The sequence below is a fragment of the Medicago sativa genome, chromosome 3 (assembly GCF_051527215.1).
Source record: "Medicago sativa cultivar Bolivia chromosome 3, Bolivia_mono, whole genome shotgun sequence".
In the NCBI taxonomy this organism is placed as follows: domain Eukaryota; kingdom Viridiplantae; phylum Streptophyta; class Magnoliopsida; order Fabales; family Fabaceae; genus Medicago; species Medicago sativa.
Window position 1 is genome coordinate 92,710,816 of NC_140751.1, and position 8,747 is coordinate 92,719,562.

The 8,747-nt window shown below is 29.2% G+C and overlaps 1 long non-coding RNA gene across 2 annotated transcripts; it reads right to left on the reverse strand.

Annotated features, from left to right (window-relative positions):
* Positions 1 to 154: 154 nt before the first annotated feature.
* On the reverse strand, positions 155 to 3,846 carry LOC146942023 (uncharacterized). 2 transcript variants are annotated; one of them, XR_015032550.1, is made up of 5 exons: positions 3,627 to 3,842; positions 3,075 to 3,143; positions 1,475 to 2,607; positions 763 to 850; positions 155 to 491 (listed from the first exon to the last, which is right to left on the reverse strand). It is a non-coding gene; the product is annotated as an uncharacterized LOC146942023 (long non-coding RNA). The 2 variants fall into 2 exon arrangements; XR_015032549.1 differs by having other exon boundaries at positions 763 to 2,607; positions 3,627 to 3,846.
* Between the last annotated feature and the right edge of the window lie 4,901 nt (positions 3,847 to 8,747).

An 8,747-nucleotide genomic window follows, 5' to 3' on the forward strand; every position in this document is an offset into this window, starting at 1 on the left:
TTATTATCAACTTTGAGTTAGACATTGGAACCTGTCTATTTTATAGTTTTAATAAGAAATCAAAACGAACATCAGTTAATTAAAGTATATTTTCTTAATGGTTTTTAATCTCTCAAATGTATTGTATAGATAAAATAGGGATAATAAATCTTAATTAGGAAATTGCTAATATAACTATTATCCCAACTGATTAAAGAGATCATTACAACTTATGTATATTATTCAGACTGAATAAAGACATCATTACAACTTATGGAAAATATATAGAGTTGTGGAATTATATTTTCACAACTTTGATCACATTTGATGTTGTCTTGTTTACAAAACTCACCCCGAGAGTTTCATTCTTCATAAAACCATTCATCTGAACAAAACTTCGTCAGTCTAGTCCAAGCTTTGTCTTATTCTTATCAGCCCTGACCTTCTTCAAAACATCACTTGGAACCGCTTTCAGGTCCACAAAGGAGTACTTGTGTATCACATGTAATGTCCTAATCAAGAAGTTAATACTGATGTATTGTAATAATATAAGAAGGTTAAGAGTTTAGATTCAGAAACAGGTCATGCATCAAGTTTGAAAATATTGCATTTGCCATAGGATTTTCAATGGGAAACTTAAATGAAGCATTGAAAAGATGTATGAGTCTAGCAATTATCAGTTTTGCAAAAAGGAAACTTAGAAATGGTTTACTAATCATAGTTCAAAGTTTTGTACAAATGAAGCATTGAAAAGATGATTGTTGATTAGACAGAAAAGCATACCTTGTTTCTTTTAGCAGAAAGGTTACTGGTTTGATATTCCTTAAACTCTTGTTTGTTGAGGTAACCTCTTGGAAGGCACCAATTGCATCTATTCAATAGACAAATAAATTGAGTATCAAATTATAATTAAGGCAAATGACAAAACAGTGAAATAATCCAAGACATATTTATTACCTTGCCTAAGAGTAATAAGACATATTAATTAAGGCAAATGATAAAACAGTTAATGGAGGATCTCAAGCAATCTTACATTCAATTATTTCTTAATAGAAATAGCTTTATACATGAGCAGTTATATGAATAATGTGTATGTTATAAGCGCTTAATTAATTTTGTCTATTCAAACAAAAATCTAATGGCTCCTAATTTTTTTTGAGTAATATTAGTTTTGCATACCAATCAACATTATCCTGTTAACATGTCCCCATATATATGCCAACAGAAAAGAGAACAAAACACTCATTTAACATAAGATTTTGAAATGGAATTTTAGCTAGTGAAGGAACTCTAAAAAAAAAATTAATAAAGTGAAGGAAAGAGATATCGCACTTACATTTAAAACAAAGTACATACTGTGAAAATTATATTTTTAACAATATTGGTCAAACCATTTTTGAACAAAGCTTACACAGATTCAGCTATTGTAGCAAATTTAAAAACACAGCTTAAAATATAACAATGAAATAATCGAATGAGAAATAATTTCACTAACCTGAACACAAGCATGCAGAGCATTCTTCAAGTAGATGATGTTCCAGAGAATCAGTTTTTGAATTGGTTAAATAAGAACCATAAAACCAAGCAGTTTTTTAAATGGCTTAAGAATCAGTTCAAAAGCAGTTCAACTTGTAAATTTTAAACCTCTGCACCAAACTTAATATTGTTTGGTTCGATTCAACCAAATTGTTTTCTGATTTGGTTTGGGGTTCTTTACTGAGCATGTGTTTATCACAGTCATTTGCTAAAACATTGAAACATTAAGAGGAAAGCAAAATGCCACAACTTAGAAATGTTGTAAGTACAGACATGTGAAATCAATTTGGCATTTTTGTAGTCAGAAGTGAAAATAAAAAATAAAAATAGAGAAGTTAAACTTAAATCCTTAGGTTGTCAATTCTTCAAGTAGAAACAAAAATGCCGCAATTTAAAAATGTTGTTATTACAGGCATGTGAAATCAATTTGACATTTTTGTAGTCTGAAGTGAAAATAAGAAATAAAAATAGAGAAGTTAAACTTAAATCCTTAGGTTGTCAATTCTTCAAGTAGAAACCAAAATGCCGCAATTTAAAAATGTTGTTATTACAGGCATGTGAAATCAAGGTGGCATTTTTGTAATCAGAAGTGAAAATAAGAAAAAAAAAATAGAGAAGATGTTAGTATGACCCTTAGGTTGTGAATTCTTCAAGTATATGATGTTCTTATTCATAAACAAAGTAGCTTGATTTTAACTGATTAAAAACCTCCAGTTCATACAATCCAGCTTGAAAAAATTAAAAACCTCCAAAATGCCGCACTTTAAAAATGTTGTTATTACAGGCATGTGAAATCAAGTTTAGCAATATGACATTTGACAAAATATTAAGCCACAAAGGTTTATTGATACTAATCAAAATTGGATCATACCTATAATTGCAAAGTGAAGCCTGATATGAGAGTTGCTCCCGAATTTGTCCTTGGATCATTCAAAGTTGTTGCTGCTTAGCATAAAGAATTCCATTAATTCAAAATTGAGAGGCTACATTGGCCAAACCCATAATCCTTTATTGCATTCCTTGCAATGATGGTGCAGCAGAACACGCCGAAGAAAATTGTGAGGAATGCACCAACCCACCTCTCTGCCTCCGCTACACCAGACATAAATTCAATCTCATATACACATTCACACCAATGACCAAACACAAAATCTTGAAGAAAATGTTACAATTTACAATACCAAATGACAAAACACAATAACTTCAAAATCATATTTCATAAGCTACCAATTTCTAAAAGAAAAAAGATTAATTTATTAAATTGCATTCTTCGACACCAAACAACATGGTAAATTATATTTTTAACTCCTACCTGGTAAATAAATATGCAAAGCAAAGAAAAAAGAATTATAAACATGTGATTTATAGTTGAAGAATGGCAAATATGGGAGGTGGATCATTTAAAACAGATTAGGGTGATAGATTTGGATAGATCATTTAGAAATTTATCAATACCTATATGCTAGATATGGACTGAATTTATATCAAAACAAATCAAACACAAATAAACAAATTGATTGAAATATTTATGAATAAAAAAAATAAAAACAACATCAAACCTGGTGAGGCTAATTTTGATGAGAATTCACTGCAGCATTTTACCAAACACTTTGAGTGCATATACGAAACTGAAAAAGAGCAACACAAAATTCAAAGAAATTAGTAAATTAGATGTCAAATGGACACACAATCAATATGCATAACAGAAACATCAAAATGAATCAGCAAACAATATATAACTGATGTGAAAATATAAACAAAACTGCAAGATTTGAAGAAGATGCAAGAATGAAAAATAAACACAAGAAAACATCAGGAAAAAATAGATTTGTATACCTTTGAAATAACAAAATCATAGTCTGCTCTAACAACAACGCAAAATCAACGAAATGCATAAAAATAAAACAATCAACATAAAATTCAATCACCAGTGAAATCAAGCGGAAAAAACGGAAGAAAACAAAAATCATACGAAACCAAAAGGAAAAAATCGAAGAATATTGTGCAGAATGAAGAAATTGTGAAAAAGAATGAAGAAATTGATGAAGAAATATGGTAATAGGAACAATAGAAGAAGAATGGAAGAAGAGGAAGAGAGAAGAAAATTTTACCTTCTCTGTACAGAGAGAAAGAGAGGAAACCGTGGAAAGAGGGAGAGGAAAGTGTGGGAAGAATCAAAATTGAATTAAAGTGAAATTGTGTGAAATACCCCAAATAGCCTTGATTTATTTTATGCATTAGTTTTCAGTTTTGGACAACATTGGAAGAAAATGAAAAATTATAAATGGAGCAATTCTAAAGCATCTGATGCGCATGAAATTCCAATTTTATCCTTAAGAAGTAGTAAAAAGTAACTATAAGAAATAGTAGGGTTGGGGACAGTAATATACTTTTGATAGTACATTCTTTTTATATATATATATAGTAGATGATGATTGAGTGTGAAATAGTTTGGTGCTGATTGTACTAAGGAGCTGAATATGGTTGGTGGAATGAATGTTTGATCATGTACATGCATGTACTGGTGCGTGGGGCATGCGACATGGTCTCCATTTTGTGGTGTCTCTGCTAGCTGCAATCATTTGTTACTGTCCTTGATTGAGTGTACTAAGGTGTTGGCAAGGCATGGTCTTGGTCGTCAGTGTTGGGCTGCAGCTTTTTAGTATGATGCTGGATGGGTTCTAAATTGTTACTATGTAGATAGATTTTCCTCTTTTAGATGCTGAGTTCGAACGCTTTTAATAAAATTGTAATTATTGATTATTTTCTGTTGTAATTAACTAATTTTCTTAATTGCTAAAGTAAATTAACTTTCCCTTAAAATAGTGAGTGGAGTATATTTTATTAGATGTTTATGTGAAGTAAACTAAGAGACATTCAACCATATTAAATTTTGTGCATTTTCTTACTTCTTTATTTGTGCCGTGTTTTCATCTAAGGTTATTGAAAGGTGCTCGAATTTTAAACAAATAAGTTGTGGAGTTCTTAGAAGAAAAAGTTGTCGAGAATTAACATCCAATCCCGCAATAGGAAAATACCAAATCAAGATTATATCTAGAAATTTTACTGCAAAATTCTCCTCTCACTGAAAACAAATTGCTCATAGACCTCAATTTTCTTGACCTTGTAATTAGCAAACATATTCCCAAAGTTATAAGCTAGCCACCTCAATCATTTCTTCAGGTTCAAGTATCTTGTTGCAGCAACACCAAAACGCCCAACATATAGTCAAAACAACAAGCTATTTCTATTCCAACCAAGACTAGATCTGTATAGATGTTCCTCTGATTTATCGTACATTCCAAAATTAAATGAGAACATGTTTCAGACTAGCTACAACCTACCAAACATGTTATCTCCATCTCTAAATTATATCATCCTTTGTTGCTACTTTGTTTTGATGTTAGTCATGACTTGTTTCAACTTACTCTAATATATTTTTAAATATAATCAGTCTTTTTTGTTTCTCAATTAAAAAATAATTAGTCTAATTATTATTGATCAATTGTAAATCATATACAGTATATGCTTTAGTGGTACATCATATGTACCACATATTTATATCAATATTTCCTCAAAGCAAGACTATATTCAATTTAAACTTGATAAGTTTACAAAATTAGCCCGTACAATCCAAAATATGGATTCGAATTCAAATAAGTTAAAACCCATTTCAACCTTTCACATCAATATCCTAAGCATGACCTTCATAAAAAACAAGCAATGTGAAGTGTAAAATGAGTTTGTTAAGTTATCTCTACGATTTAAAATTTGTTTTCTTGTTCAATGTTTACATCAGTACAACCACTACTGGCAGTGACTCCACTAGCATCCATCGAAGCACTTTCTAAACCTTCAACTTTGTCATTAAGTTTTTTTTTTTTTTTTTAAGGAACTTTATCATTAAGTTATCAATCTCTGTTTTATTTAGTCACGGGCCCTAAATATATATTAGAAAGTCTTTGTTATATTCTGAATTTATTAAGTTTATCTCTTAGCTACGGCAAAATAAAAGAAAGTTATAGTTTATAAACCAACATGATAGATCAATTAGCAATATTAAATAACGTGGAGTTTAATGGGTTTCAAGTTGTTAATGAGTTACATCTAACAATAAATTGTTCGAGAAAAGTCGAATGTGATTTATAAAAAAGTAACAAGTAACAAATTTTTTGGTACAAAGGGTTTTTTTTAGGCAAAAATGAAATGTGGAGTTCAAATCTACTAACTTAACATAATTAAGAGCGACGTTAATGGGATAAACAAATTAGGAACTTCAATGGATAAACGAAGTTATTTTTTATGCGGGTCAAATAACCATGGGTCTGTTTGTTTCAAGGTTACCAAATTTATTCCTAGCAATAATATTCCTTGGAACATAAAGATGAGAATATTATTCCAAGGTATTTAGAAAAAAGATGTTTGTTTAACATTATAATATTCCTAGGAACCATAAAAATAGGAATTATAATTGGAAATTACTCATGAATTTATTCCCATCTCCATGGGAACTTTATTCCCACCCTTTTCTTTGGGAACATTTTTCTATTCCCGGGAATAAAATTTAGTAAACTTGTAACAAACATAGACATGTGTATTCCTATCGTTTTATTCCCGAGAATCTACGAAGATAACTTGAAACAAACACACATCTAAGTAGTTTTTACTTCAACAATGGTTGTATATAAAGAACACAAATTTCCTTAAAAATAAAAAATAAAGAACACAAATTTGACCTCACATGTTTATATTTTTCATTCAAATTTTATATCAATTTAAATAATTTGATTAAAATACATAAAAATATTAATTATTAAAGTTGAAAAAAACTATTTTAATAAATTTTATCTAAACAAGTTGTAAATAATAATAAATATTTAGTTAACCTTTCAAAAAAAAATAACAAGTTGTAAAAATATTCTTAAAAAATTTTAATAATAAAATAATAATATACTTTTTTTTAACTAAAAAATAATTCTTAACAAAAAACTAAAAACTAAAAATATTGTTTGGTTGCTCAAAAAAAAAAAATTGTTTGGTTGAGAATGTAAAGTTCATCTATTACTAATCAACTCTTGTCAAAAAAAAAAAAAAAATCTAATACTAATCAACTAATAGTTGCCGTCTTCTACCTTAATACAATTAGCGCTAATGTGCTTTAAGTAGCACAACTAGCAATACGTACATATGTTTTTTTTTTTGTTTTGAAACAGCAATACGTACATATGTTATTGAGGATCCGTTTGAATTACACTTATTTTAAGCTTATGCAAAACACTTTATGCAAATAAATAAGTTTCTATGTTAATTTATAAATTATGATTAACAAAAATTGTATCTTTATAAATTGTTTTTTTTCATAACCTACATTTACAAACTTATAAATAATAAATAGAAGTTTATTTATTAACGCTGTTTTGCATGAACTCAAAATAAGTTTAATGCAAATAGGCCCGAAATCAATCACGCACTTTCAATAGGTCACATCTTTCTTTAAAAAATAAAAATGGAACAACATACAAATGGTTGTGCAATTGCAGGAAGCTGTGTCGCCCCGTTGTGGACATGCTATACATTGGTGGATATGGTGGTCTTAACGTCATCTTGAGGCAACTTGGGAAACATTTACCACTACATTTTTGTGGCTTTCCAAACCTAAATGGAGACACCTTATACCGTTAATGGATGAGAAAATATAGTTAGTTAATGAACCATTCAAATCTACAAAGACAACGTCCTCCGTTGATGATTATGTTGCTAAGCCTCATTCCAATGACAATGTTTTTCATGATGACCATGATGTCGATTTTGCCATTTCATTGAAACCACCGCCAAAACCTCAAGATCAAATTTTACAGAAAAAAGTCGTTCAATTTGATTTAGAAGGGTTTTTTAGGTACACCATCCGGTCACTAATATAAGCAAAAATTGACATTTTGCATTCATTCAACTAATGATGTATATAGTCTTTATTATAGACCACATACATCATTTAATGAATGAATCTAAAATGTTAACTTTTGCTTACATTAGAAGGGTTTTTTAGGTACACCCTCCGGAGGGTGTATATTATATTAGTTAGTTACTAAGTAGTTATTGCGTAAGTATTATTGTTTAATTGTTATAATTATCTTATAGTGTGTATATCAAACTTATTTCTAATCAAATCAAACTTATTTCTAATACTAATAACAATGTTAAGAAATGTTGCCAACCCTAATTCTTGACCTATGTGTTCCCATATTTAATGCATTGCAAGCACAATTCAAGAACCTTTCAACTTCATGTTTGTTGCCTTTCAACTGATGGGGCTATTCACCTTTCAACTGTCATAAAATGAACCTCTTGAGTTGGAGCATTAAAAACTGCACTAATTCATATTTCTCACATTATATATAGAAAAAATGTAACTTCTCATTGCATGATAAATATGTATACCCAAGAGTTGTTTTAACCATTGACTCTATATATGCTGAAATTTAAAGATGTTTTTGAGATGCTATAGTAATTATATATGTCCACATAAAAATCTTATAGACTAAAAATCTTATAGACTAATTAATCGAAATTCTTTTTGTTTGATTCTATACATTAATCAAACTCTATATATGCCAAAATGCCTCTCATTCAACGTGCTCATTAAAAAAAAACGTAACTCCAAAATTCTTCAGCTTTTACTCGGCGGTTTCAAAACGGTTATCGTTGATAATCTTGATAATTCTTCTGAAGTTGCTGTTCATAGAGTTAAGGAACTCGCTGCTGAATTTGGAAATAACCTCAATTTTCATAAGGTGCTCTTTTTTTTTAATTACGCATTTTTTTGCTCAATTTTGATTGGTTGCAGTGTTTTTTAATTTTAGATATTGATATTTTTCTGAATTTAGGTTTACTAATTTGTTCTTCCGTTTGTATTTTTGCAATTCGTTGATATTTTGATTTCTGTAATTTTTGTGATGGCGGTGGGTTTGAAAAACTAAAGTTTTGTACTTTGTTTAGTCCTTGATAATTTTTTTTTTTTGGAAAAGGTAAAGTTTAGAATTGTTGACAGATCCAAATATTGCTTTTGAGCTTTCTGTGATGTCTAATTTAACACTAAATATTTGACTTTTCATGTTAATTCTGTTCAGTCAATTGTTTATGAGCTATTCAAAAAAAAAAGTCAATTGTTTATGAGACAATTTGTTTATTTGTTTTATAATTTAACTCTACATATTTTATGTAAATTGTTTAGA